Source organism: Ips typographus, unplaced genomic scaffold (genome assembly GCF_016097725.1).
Source record: "Ips typographus isolate SLU unplaced genomic scaffold, UJ_Ityp_2.0 IpsContig44, whole genome shotgun sequence".
NCBI lineage: Eukaryota > Metazoa > Arthropoda > Insecta > Coleoptera > Curculionidae > Ips > Ips typographus.
Window position 1 is genome coordinate 55,902 of NW_028098575.1, and position 13,300 is coordinate 69,201.

At 31.9% G+C, this 13,300-nt stretch overlaps 1 long non-coding RNA gene across 1 annotated transcript; it reads left to right on the forward strand.

The window, feature by feature from the left end:
- The first annotated feature begins 346 nt into the window (after positions 1-346).
- LOC145739782 (uncharacterized) lies at positions 347-10,106 on the forward strand. The gene is made up of 2 exons (XR_014181207.1): positions 347-569; positions 7,673-10,106. It is a non-coding gene; the product is annotated as an uncharacterized LOC145739782 (long non-coding RNA).
- The last annotated feature ends 3,194 nt before the right edge of the window (positions 10,107-13,300 follow it).

Genomic DNA, 13,300 nt, shown 5'->3' on the forward strand with positions numbered 1-13,300 from the left:
TCGATTATTTTGTTTAATAACGCCACCAGTTTATGGAGAGCTGAAAACTGATTCAGATTCAGAATTTTACATGGAGTACCAATATGCAAAAATATAGGGGGTGTTTTATTTAAAAAACAAAAATTTGTTTGCCCCGCACTTACTCAACCCCCTGTATAGTATTTTTATGCTGTAGACCAAATGATCCTGATTAAATTTAATATAACGATGTTTTTTAGAAAAACCAGAAATAACAACAATATGGGACTTTTGCGCCACCCTGTATGTAAAATGTATTCTGGTATAATTAATTGACGCCAATGTGGAGGGGTAGACAGAGCGTTTCAGGTTTTATTTCAGGAATGTTGTTAATATAAACAAATTTTGGTTCCAACAAATAGACTGCTCAGTTTGGGCCTGCTTATTTTCAAGGCTACTGACAATATGGCCAAAATATTTAAAATATAACCCCTCAAAATAAATTATTTAAAAATAATTAAAATTAATATGATGTCATACTTAGCTCCTACATGGTCGAAATTTGGTTGTCACTTTTGTGTGTGTGTGTGTGGGCTGCTTTTTATCGATAGGTAAGTATATTTATAAAAAGCTTTTTATTGTTTTTTTATTGAAATGTACAACCGTCTAGCTATTATTCACCCGTAATCTTGTGTTGAAGAAGGATTTAAATAAACTCCGAAACGTTCACATTAAAGAAAAAATTTTGACTTGAATGCTGTTTCATTGTGAATTGGCCTGAAAAGTTGACCAAAAACCAAGAAAACATAATGATTTATAAAATTGGTAAAAGAAATTCAAAGCTTTATTTTTTTTTCTGCTGTTTTTAACGAAATAGCCTTTATTATTATACTACTTATAGGCTGTTCACGACCTTAGATCTACTCTATGCATGGAATTTTGAAGTTTTGCTCTCTGTATATTTTTGACAATGATTTTTATTTAAAGTTATAGGAAAATATTTCTTTCAATTTCATTGCCGCGTTGCCCACTAATAATGAGATGTTCGATAATGCAAGTGTCTTCTTCTTAAAGTTAAACAAGATTCATAAATTAGTATATAATAAATAATTTGTTTTATTTTGTTAAATTAGTTATTTCAAGGACAGTAAGCATTGGTGTTTTAATGATAGACGTCTATTACTTATTAATTAATTCGTACTACAATTATTATTCTTGAAACTGTTGGTTTTGTACATCAGCCAAATAATGATAATTGTTTTCTTAAATGTGACAACTTTCAGTGTCCCTCTGAATATTATACCAAAAAATCTTTCTCGGCTTTTAAAAAATTGTTGTCGTTTCATTATACAGAGAAAATTCCATGTATAGGATAGATATCCAAAAAGATCGTGAACAGTCTATATGCACTGTATTTCATTTTTCTAACCTAACAATTTATACTACTTAAGAAATGTTGACACCGGTAATAAAACGAAACATGTTAAGTACACATATTTTACAGGTTTAGATTTAAAGCTTATCTTACTAACCGCGTTTTAAGCGTCTATATAATATAATATACATTCTTAAACTTATACAGGATGTTTTAGGTTTTAAGACGCGAACTTAAACCGCGTATTCTAGTCTAGAAATAACTACAGTTTGCTAAATAAACTTTATTCAAAGATGCTTTGTTAAAGAAATACAGGGTGTTAAAGTTTTATTTTTTGTAGTTTCATTGCTTACAGTTTTTGAGACATTTAGCTCAAATTTGGACTATATGTATCATGTCATGCATCATTCGATAAGCCAAAATTTTGCAAAACTCTACAGAGTGCTCTTTTTTTGGTGTTTGGGTCCCCTTTTTTCTTCCACAAACATTTAGTTTAGAAACTTTTTTTCCTCTTTAATTTTTTCCGTTCCTGTCGCAGTTACAAGTTACTTACAAATTTATCAGAAAAACCACCCCAAACTCTCTTCCAATTTGCATTGTAAAATTCAGATGTTTTTTTATGAAAATAAAAATTTTTAAAAATCTGCTTGAGAACGGTTACAGATACGGAAGCAATAAATGACAGAAAAAAAGTTTCTGAATCTAATCAGGAATTTGAATTTTTAGGAAAAACATTATTGGCTCACTAGAAAACCATTTGGGGGGCTAAAACTACAGGAAAATTAAAACTTCCACACTGTATTTCTTTAACGAAGCATTTTTGGAACATACTTTATATAGAGATATGTTCTATATGTTTGTTGAGACGAATTACTCATTTTTTTCCTTTGTTTATTGGGTCTTCTGTCTCACACAAAAAAGGTTTGTTGGGAAAATGGAATTTCGCACTATTTTCAACTAAGTTGAAAATAACATTAACCTAGTCGTCCCAACACAAGACCACTGACTTAGGCTCGGTCTTGTTACCTAAAAACGCTGACGTTTGATAATGATCATAGAGTCAAATGGAATGAATGTAGTATCATAGACAAAGAAACTTTTTCAAAAAGACGTAAAATAAAAGAAAGTGCATATATTAGATTAAACCATGATTCCTGTGTTGCTACATCCTCTATTAATATTGACCAAACTTGGTTAAATATTCTAGAGGAGGAGATAACACTTGGTCATATCAAACGTAACTGAAATTTCTTGTAATTTTGTTTTCATTATAAAACCCACCTTTCACTACAACAATAGATAACCTTTCCTATTGGAATGACAAAAGTCAAAATTTATGTCAATTTTTATTGACAAAACCTTTCTCAGAGTTCCATATTGAACATTATCAGGTTTAATATTTATTAAGTTGTTGTTTTCTGTGTTCTGCCGTTGTTTTTTCTTTTTTAGATTCTCTGAAGACGGTGGTAGATTTTCCACCGAAACGTCAGCGTTTTTAGGTAACAAGACCGAGCCTAAGTCAGTGGTCTTGTGTTGGGACGACTAGGTTAATGTTATTTTCAACTTAGTTGAAAATAGTGCGAAATTCCATTTTCCCAACAAACCTTTTTTGTGTGAGACAGAAGACCCAATAAACAAAGGAAAAAAATACTTTATATAGCAAACTATAGTTATTTCTAAACGTAGAATACGCGGTTTAAGTTTGCGTATTAAAATCTGATAACCCCTGTACAGGGTGGTCTTTTTAACTTAAGATAGCAAGATATCTGGAAAACCGTAGAATTAAAAATTTCGTGTCAACGGAGACCTACATTAAACCGAAAGGGCTATTTCCGAAATATATCTTTAAGTGTAACAGGGTGACACTTAAAAAAGTGTGACTTCATACAATATAATATTTTTAAATATTTTTTTACTATATTTTATATTATCAGTTGCAGTAGTTTGCAGAAAAAAGAGACTATTTTTTAATGTTTCCTGTATGTTTATTATACAATTTTTGGCAATACCTACTAATGACTCCCGCTTTAAATTTGATATAATTTTTTTATCAAATAAAAATATAGATATAGCATTTAAAAAGACGACCTTTTTTCGTGGCCTGCTAAGTCACCCGATGTCTCTAGATTATATGATACAATTTGAAGAATTGCATACAAAATATTTTTTGTGTTTTAAGCTGAAAAACAATTTTTTGTGCAACACAGTCATTTAAAGAGTAAAAAGTGAAATGATGTGTTGCGATTCACGCAAACACGCCTAATCCGAATGTTGATAGACTGGGATATACAGGGCCTTGACGGTATAAAATTTAACTTTTTTTTATTAATCTGAAATTATCAGGATTACCACGAGAGATTTCAATTACCAATAATTTTTTTGGTGGCTTAGTTGCATCTTTGCAAATTTCACTCGTCCTAAAGGACTAGTGTAATTATGGAAAACATGCTAGAATAAAAAAATATGTGGTTAATTTAAAAGCGCGAGCAGTATTTATGTCTGGTTTTTTTTCTGTAACATTAGTAGTAATAAAATAAAAAGTAAAAGAAAAAAAGTAAGTAAATTTTACATTAAAAAATTAATACAGGGTAATCCAAATTAATTGTACGATACTTAAAGGGTGGAGAGTAAAAAATAAACACCAAAGTGTCACTATGGTTGAGAAGTGTGGCTCAATATATGCCTCAAAAAATAGTTTTGCCATTTTAATTAACTAACCACAAAAACTCGTATTTGGGATGCTGGTATTTTAAAGTATTTTAAAATGATTATTTACAAATTCTTTAAATTTTTAATTAATAATATGGACTGGTCAATGCAAAATGCAAAATGAAAAGAATTATCCAGACAAGCATCCTCAAGCAGAAATTATGGAATATCAGATGTGCCAACTATTTTTATGACACTTTGGAGTCTATTTTATCTGCACTTTCTAACCTTGAATTATCCGATAATTAATTTGGACCACCCTACCTATATAAAATAAAATAAAATATAAAGTATGTGGAGGCTTTATACAAACAAGTCAAAATCAAAAATAAAATAAGGTTTATGAATTTTTATAAGGTTGAAGTATGTTTTGATAAACACATATAATAAGAGAATTGTACCGTGGTAATATAATGATTCGATGACGACGTAAAATTACAGATAATTTTTTACATAATTTCACGAGGACGAGGAAAATTGGTAAGGAAAACTAATTGCAAAATTAATTAAAGAAAATGAATTGCGCGGAATTATATCGAAAATAATTGAATATAGACATAGGATATGATACATGAAACATACTTAGAATCGTCAAGTGTAACAAAAAACGGAATGTTTTATTTGAAATTATTACAACACAAGAAGTGCTGTAACATAGAATATATTTTAATTGAATTGGACTTGGGCTTACTGGATTGGGCTTTACTTTATGTTGCCAAGTTTACAAAACTCTTCTATTTATCGTCTTTCTTATATCGATCAATGTCTTTTGTCATCGGACACCTTGTCTACGTTGACAGTTTTTGTGCAAACAAAAAGGAAATTTACAAACAAATTTATTTTTTTTTTAAATATTTTTTGTTTACTAATCTTTCATTAACGGGTTTGCTGAAGAACTGGAAACGTATATTACAAGGCAAGTTTTAAATAAAAGACTTACCACGTGTGGTAACTACTGTATGTGCATGCCGCCTTTCGTCGTAAAACACGAACAAAAATGCAAAAATTTTAACTTTTTACCTGCACTGTATAAGCGGTTGTCGAGCAACCGTACCAGCAACAATGATCTGTTTACCCGTTGCCCGACAACCGCCTATACAGTGCAGGCCAAAAGTTTAAATTTTCTCATTATTGTTCGTGTTTTACGACGAAAGGGCTCAAGTTAGAGATCCGAAAAAAATACACAAAACTAGTCCGTGATAGGTACTACAACTTTAATTAATACGATTTTTCAATCAAATCACCCGTACAGGCGCAAAAAAATCAAAACCGTTTTCCCATGTTAATCTCCTATGTCCAGGGTGCTCTTGGACACCTGGTATAACATGTTAGAAAAAATTTAGTTTTCTTGTTAAAAAAGATATAAAGTAGTTTCTATCTTAGTTGGCATTGACTTCATTAAAAAATCTCCAAAGTAATTTTAAAAAATTAACTAAATAGGTGTGCTAAAAAATTGCAAAAACTGTCGACTAGCGAACGGGACAATATTTGATAATTTACCATATTAGGACTAAAATGCGTTTAGTTAGATAATCAGTTTTTGGAGGATTTCATATAAAATTTTTTAACATTTAGTATTAGTTCATGCCACATCAAGTAAAACTGCGTTTGAATACAGATAAATCGGGACGCTTAGTCTAAAATGGTCGGAATTTGTAGTTTAATTACAAAAACGAAAACGGCAAACTCGAAAAAAATAAACATACACTGTATGTAAATAGTATATTCAACTTATTGAAAAACATCGTTTATAAAAATTGACGCATTTTAAACGTTTTACCGTGATGTGATTAATGAATTTACTGGGCTACAAGTTAGCAATGAATTGATGTCAAGTTTTTTCTTATGGAATTACTATGTTTCAATGACATTTTCTGATTCGGTCTCTCATTCTGGTCACATTTCATGTAACATGCTGTATGGTTGTGTTGTAGATGGATCTGAACAATCTACAATGGTTTACTTGAATAGTTTGGCAGCTATTAATTATTAAAAAAACTACATTTTCAAGTAAATATAAATTTTTTATTTGATTGAATGCTAAAAATGTGCTTGAATTAAAATAAAAATTTTCGAAGACGTTTTGTAAAATCTCGCGTGTTATAGGATGTATTAATCCATGATTCTTCTTTTTAAATAATGAAAATTTTTCGGTTTTGTTGCATATACCTTATTTTTTAAGTTACCCTTTGTTAATGATCTAGAAGCCTCAAATCTGGTGATCTAGGTGGTAATTAACTTGAAGCAAAGTTTTCTTTAATAATTAAGTAGGTGCCAAACGAACAAAACAAAGTTTAAGTTAACCATACAAAATGTCAAATATGTACTAATATGTCTCTAAAGAAACTAGGAAGTAACATGTTTTTTACAAAGTGTTGTTTCCACTGTAACTTAACTTCCAAGGTAACAATCAGTTAATTAACTAACCAATTGGAACGAAATTCAAACTGGAAATTTGCCCTCCGATTTATCTCTAATAAAGTGTATATCCACTTAAAAACATATACAAAGAGCCGACCCTCACAGTTAAAGTGCCCAGAAAAAAAATCATTTATGTCCATATAGAGCGGATTTACCACCGTGCGTCGTATGTAATCAGTATTATTCACTATTTTCCTCATAGTTTCTTGGGTTTCAGTTTTACTGTGACAAATGCACTCATTTGTAGAAACGTGGCATTATCATTCAATCAGATCAATTTATTTTTGAATAAACTATTGTTCACATCGATGATTTCCCGGTTTTTACCGCGGTAAAAATCTTAATGTTTATCAGTGTTGTTAGGACAACAAAAACAGTTCCATTGTTACCCACCGCTTTTTCGATCAGACACTAAATGTCAAATATTTAGTTTATCGTAGCTACGTGTAAAAGTTGCGTCGTTCTTGGACCAGATAGAATACAAATGTGGGTAGTTTCTTGAGGTGTGGTCCGTAATGATATATTCAGTACGTACTAGTAATATTTAGTTTGACGCATACGCAACAAATATCGTTTTGAAAGTGTGGTTTAAGCTGACTCCTTGAAAAACCTTGATTAAAACTACAGTATTTAGTGTTTTTGAAACGGCCAACAATTCTATGTTTACCAACAGGTCTAAATAGCGCCAGGTTAGTATTTTGCAACGCACTAGAGTAGAGCTTACACCTTGGTTAAAACCACCCTACCTCAAACGTTTTTATGAAAAGTAGAGTTTACAACCAAGGTATGTAATGATTACATTAATTCAGGCATTTTTCCAGCAGAATACAACTCTACTTAATATTTTTCTGATATTTTTTTTGTGTATTTGTTCTTATTCAGTGTTTCCTGAAGCAAAACCGCTCAACACCAGCTTAAAAATTATTATATCCATGTTTACATGGCTGAAATGCAGTAATTTGTTTAATAACAGAGTTGAGGTTTATTTACAACTGAAGATGTATGTGAGTGGCCACCGATCTTATGGTTACCATATCTATATGGTTACTATATCTGCAAAAACAGGTCAGAAAGGGTCTTGTGGGAGTTTATCAAATTTTAGATATCGAGACACTTTAATAAGTATACATACAGTCATAGGTATTCTGTCTTTTAACAAATTACATTTAAGTTGATTGGGAATTGAAAGTAAACTAGTTTTTATTTCAGGCATAAGTTGCTGTGTACACAATTTCCAAATGTGGATCATGAAGCAAAACGGCCTTACTACAAATGTTTGACGCGCCTAGACCCGCGAAAGGATCGTCGCGAGGTCAAATGTCACCAACATCAACAATCCTACAAGTATTTCTGTCGGCAACTTAATATCCAAATTAGCAATTGTGATCTATGTCATTGGACACAGCATGAACCTAGAACCCTCTATAAACCAGAACCCGAGTATAAATGCGCAGACTGTTTGTTTTTGTTTTTCAAAAGAGCTCCATTAAAAAATTGTCACATCACATCAATTACCAGATGCAAATTGTGAGACTCACGTTATGCAAACTGATTTAAATGTGTCTTCTTTTAATGTAAAAAATCACCCAGAAATCCCTTCCATTTTCGAACCAATTCTAAGTGCGAACTGTTATTAAAACGAGAAACCAAACACCCATACCTCTGACAAAAAAGATCATTATAATATCAACCATGACTTGGAAAACTATTCAAAAAAAGATGATTATCATTGCAAATTCCGTAATAAATGCTTTCATACCCAACCTGACTTTAACACACATTTTAAAATAAAAATTATTATAATTTATTATTTATAAGCCTGTTAAATGTAAACATTGTGAAAATGCTTTAAGCATGTTTCTACTTTAAATTCTTATATTCACACTTGTAAAAAGCCATTTAAATGCAAAGATTGTCATGTGTCAAAGAATGTTTTGCGAAAGTTTCTATTTCAAATCATGTTGAAAATCACATTGGTAAAATGCCATTTAAATATAAAATATGTTGTAAATATTTTGTGGAAATTTCTACTTTAATTAATCATGTTAGGGTAATCAAATAGACAGAATAGGGTTCACACCATTGGAAAGTAATTTTAATGTAAAATAAAACTTTTCTCCTAATTATTTTAAGTAAAAATTTAAGTTGTTTATACATTTTTGTACACCATTAGCTCACAGAACAGTACCCTTACCCAGCTATGTTTTTGTTTGTGTTTTGATTGGCTCGTAAACGCTTCTTAATGTCGACGTCGATTTGACAAATATTTGCATTTTTTGGCAATTTTTACAGGAGACACAAACATAGTATGCCAAGATATTATTAGTATATTAACAATTATTTGTATGGTGGATTATATTAAATACGAAATGTAACCTGTTTACTTAACTGCCATAATTATTTATAATACAAAAATCTGTCTTGAATCGATTTTATATTTTTTGGAATAATAATGTATGATAAAGTGAGAATTTCCGTTCGTAAATTAATCAAGAAAATAGAAATTTTATGGTGTAGTAAAAACTTTTTTCGCCTTTAGCCGGATTTCAATGTCCGCTACGTTATAAAATTTTCATGTTCTTGATTAAGACCAATTCAAAAAATAAAATTGTCATGCTATTGATAAAATTACTCTATTAAAGTAATACAAATTTCAAACTCAAGTGTAGGAAAAATAAAAATAACCTATTCCTTATCATTAACAGTATCAAAACTCACTTAAATCACTTATTGCATAAATAGTTATCACAAATCTTTACACTATTTATTCAGTATTTCTGATCAGATCAGATTCGCAGATTCGGGAAGAGCATCAGGTACTACAATATTATTTCTCAAAGTTAGGTATTCTACAGAGTGTACATTAAGCCTATGATCAATAAGGTACCCTGACCTTCTTTAGATCAAAATATGACGATTTGACGTAATTGTCATTAGGAAGGCCTGGTTCCACTGCTATTGATGGTCCGATTTCTTGAAAAAATAATCTATTTTCAGAAATATTTCGAGAACGTTTCAATGGATTTTAATGGATCTTGCTCTGGACTTGTCTGTAAGTAAGGCTCATCTTTTTATTAACAAAATATCTGTCTTTAGCAAATGGCAAGTTCTTCAGTCGGTTGATTCAAAAATTACCAGAACCAGAATGTTTTTCTGTCTCCGTGCTATTTATCATTTTACAGATTTTTATTGCAAATAATGTAACCGTCAGTTATTTCGTTACTGTCTACTGACTAGTCAAAGTTTTGACGTTGGTGACAGTTTAAGAAATTGTTTCAAACAAATCTAATGGCGAATTCAAATGAAGAAATTACATGAAAATGGGTAAATAAGGATAAAGATAATAATTGACCATGTCGGTAATTTCTTAATTAGAACTGTCAGACTATCGTTAAAGTATGATAGTGAATTTGTAGTTATCAAATCAACTGGTGGCTACGTTATTTGTATTAAGTAAATGTATGAAACAGTAAACAGCAGGGAGACAAAAATATTTATTGCTAAAAAACTTTGAATGCTAGAAGATTTTACCAAGAGTATTAAAGCCTTGAAAATTGTTCAATGCATCTGATGAAAAATAAATAAATGTATTTAATAGCACGGAATTATTTATTTCAATAATAAACTAAAGATGGAAAGGTGAGTTGTGTGTAGTTTTATTTGCTATTTTGCTTTTCTATGACAGTACTTAATAACATTAATAGTTACTTGTTTCTGTTTTGTTACATTTATTATGGTCGTAATTTATTCTTTTGTCAGCTCCACAGTATTTGGCCGAAGAGTTTTTATTTAATGTGGGTAATGTGTATTAGGAAAAGTGTCTTTATTTTCTATTCCTTTTAATGTCAATCTTCGCATGGCGAACTGAGTAACTGTGCAGAAGTTGACATTGGGAGTGAACAAAGACCAGCAATTAGCCATTCATATCTATCAAACTTACGATTTATTTTCCCACTGATTGGCATTCTACAGCAAGTTTTATGAATTTATTTAATCCTTGCCAACCTCCACCTGTTCGGTGTTCTTATTTTATCCGGTTGTAGTCGCGCTTAAGCTTAGAAGGAACTATGCAAAAACAACATTTTTCCAACATAAAAACTTCTTATTAGCTCGCAGTCTGCCTCTAACACTTAGACTACGGGTAGTAAAGTGTTGTTACATATGGCCCATCTTACTATACGGCGCAGAAACGTGGTCTCTCAAAGCTGGAATCCTGAATCGCATCGAGGCGTTTAAAATGTGGACCCTCCGGAGATTCTTGCGCGTGTCGTGGATCGCACATGCACCGAATGAAGAAATTTTAAGAAAAATGTCACAATGTTTTTACAGTTTTTGATCAGATGTTTTGACTAACTCATACATAGTGTTATTAAACCTCTAAATTCAGATTATGGGCATAACAAGGAAGATTTGTGGATATTCTAAATTTATTGTTCTAGTACTGTAATCATTGCTACTCTCGATGCAATATAAAATTTACAATTTAACGCAATGTAATACGAAGCCGAAGAAGAAGAAAAACTAACTGACAAAGGAATTCTTCATCATTTCACATAATATTTACCGCAACAGCTAAAAGGATCCAAGATTGCCTTGTATGAGAAGTAGAGCTAGAAACACATGGAGTAGTATGTCTAGACGCAGAATATTCATAGAGAAAACAGCACAGATTCACAGCACCTTACTGAATCCGAAGAGAATGTCGTTTCGGCAGGCATAAGTGGTAGTGACAAAAGACTAGTCATTAACTGCCGCTGTCAATATTCTTGCGTCGGCTTTAGAGAAAGCAAAGTAATAAGTTTTTGACACATATCAGTTTACGAAAGCAAGTCTAATTTTCCTAACTTCTTTTCGGAATAATCCTCCCTAAATATAAACTTTCTTTCATAAACTTATATAATAACTTATATAACAAAACCCTTATTTTTCTTGCTAAAAATTTTCAACAATTTTCTGGACATATAATATGGTTTACGTTTGTCATTGTTTTTCTCAAAGTCCTCCACCAAAGAGATTTAATTAATTATTATGATTTGCAACTAAATGTTATAAAATTAAACCTACAGAAGCAAAGGAAAAGTGTATCCACCGCTATGCTGCATACGCTGAAGAAAAGGGATGATATCAGGTAAGTAAACAGCATAATTGTCACAACCGACACAAAACCATAATAGAGTACTTGCATGAATTATTTCTATGAAAGATGGAATCCTGTAGAAGAAATAAAAATGAACCCCAAATTACAATTCTAAAACACATCATTGGATATTAAGGGTTTGGTGGGTTTGGAGTAGTGATGCTTTCTGTGCAGTCACCAAAGTTGAATAAACAAGTACTGTTTTAACATTGATATAAGCAATGTGTCGCATTTTAGTTTCTAGTATTTTTACAGTCCACTAAAATATTACAAGCTGGCAACGTTAGTTGATTTGTCAACACCGTAGGTCTGTCAACAATGTCACGCGGTAACATGTCAGCAGGAGATTGGGAAAGAAAAGAGGTTATCGAATATGAAAAATAGGCATGCTTGTAGTAAAAATCGACTCTGAACAAATTATTTCTTGGGGCTTTTCCTCAAGTGATAATCGGAATGAAAACCACCATTTGCTTATTTAGTGGACTGTAATATTTATTATGCAAAAAAAAATGGTAAACTAACGAGAGTAATAACTATTTACACCGTTCATGCCAGTTGTCGACCAAAGACAAAGAACAAACATAAATCTACACAGTCTCTCTCAAACTAAAAACTAAAAAGCGGCGTTGCCGCGTTTTTCCCTTTAATATATCTCCCGCCCTTAAAAGCCTCTGCTTTCAACACACATCATTCAGCACTCACTAGCACTAGTTTTCGAGTGGCACTACACATACACGGGCAGCTGCTCGCTTGTAAACGCGATTTTTAGTCTTCACATTAACAGCACGGAAAATTCGTCCCAGAGGCCAATGCCTTGAAGGAGCGTTGTCATCTTGGATTAGAAGAACAGATCCAACCTTCAGAGTTGAATAGTCACTGCGCTGCCATTTGGTACGTTGCTGGAGAATGTGGAGATATTCTTTTCTCCATCGGGTCCAAAAATGTTGACTCACCATTTAAATATGCTGGTAACGCTTATTATGGTTTATTGGACAATTAGTTCAATTTTTCTCGGGTAATACAGTGAGTGTTGTCCAATTAGAAACTGAGGTGGTGTTATTACTTCCAAGTCGTTGGGATCGGAGGAAAGGGGGACTAAAGGTCGTAAATGTAATATAGCTTCTATCCTAGAAGTTAGAGTATAAAACTCCTCATAATTCAAATGAGTACCATTTAAGACACGTTTCAGATGATGTTTACACGATTTGATTGCGGCCTCTCAGAGGCCTCGTAATCTACTTTTAGATGAAACAAGTTTGGAAGACATTAAATTACATATTTCAAGTTGGAAGCACTCCAACTGAACGAATTTCACTAGTATTAAAGTTGCATTTTGTATTTCACTAGTATCCAGATTTGTCAAAATCTGAGTATTAGAGATTAATAAAGCTATTTTTCTCTCTTCTGGAATGTATTGTGATTTGAGTGACCATTCTTCTACAGGACATGTCAAAAATTGAAGACCATTCCCCGAAGTGTGGATTGGGATATTTCAGAAAGCCTTGCCCCTCGCGAAATAATGTCCGCAGGATTGAAATCAGACGGAACATGTCTCCATGAATTTATATTAGTAGTGCGCTGAATTTCCGCATCACGATTTGCAACGAAAGTTTTCCATTCCAACAAGCATAAGCTAGTTTTAGATTTAGATTTAGATTTAGTTTTAGATTTTCTTTAGAAAATCCCTCTTATCAGAATAG